General features: G+C 33.2%; 1 protein-coding gene across 1 annotated transcript in view; it reads right to left on the minus strand.

The window, feature by feature from the left end:
- The window catches only part of LOC119590759 (GPI transamidase component PIG-T-like), a gene marked incomplete in the record, with an annotated part of 22,148 nt that overhangs the window by 2,970 nt on the left and 18,418 nt on the right, over positions 1–760 (minus strand).

A 760-nucleotide genomic window follows, 5' to 3' on the forward strand; every position in this document is an offset into this window, starting at 1 on the left:
GTTTGGTTGGGTATACATATTAAAACCTGCAATATTTCTGGATCTTACAATTCATAACATGGAAAAAAAAAAACTCATGATTACTGTACACTCCTGCCTCCATACAGGTGAAATGATGGCCAAAAGTGACAACCTTTCCCATGATGCTGCCAGACACATGAGAATGACACACGTGTGACTTACCAAATGTTGCAATAACAATACCCTTATAGATTTGTTTTTATATCAATTTTCATCATCACAGCTCACAGATAGTAGGCAATAATTATGTCAAATAACACTTTATCAACACATGATTCTTGTGTGAATGGATAATATAACATTTATGTAATAATTATCCTGATAAATTTGCCAACACCTGCCCTATTTTACAAAATCACCTGACTTTTAAATATATGACATGACTGTTTTATATAATGTTGTATCCTCTTTATTGCAATTATGTTGATGTTCTTCTTAATTTTGACAGATTAAAAAGAACTTTCCAGCATTCTCTACTGTCTCCCTCCCACCTTTCCACTCCCTGTGACATCCTGCCCCTTCCTCCCCAAACCTGAATGTGCATGTCAATTTATGGTCAGTATACCTCAGCATAACCATCCAAATCATCACAGAACTACAGTTAACAGTGAACTTGACCATTTACACCATTATCAATTCTTTACATCAATTCTCTTTCATCCTGTTCTTTCTACATTTTATTATAGTTATCTACTTTATAATTATCAATATTAGTTAACATGTTTTTATGATTACAGTT

Source organism: Penaeus monodon, chromosome 27 (assembly GCF_015228065.2).
Source record: "Penaeus monodon isolate SGIC_2016 chromosome 27, NSTDA_Pmon_1, whole genome shotgun sequence".
Lineage (NCBI taxonomy): Eukaryota > Metazoa > Arthropoda > Malacostraca > Decapoda > Penaeidae > Penaeus > Penaeus monodon.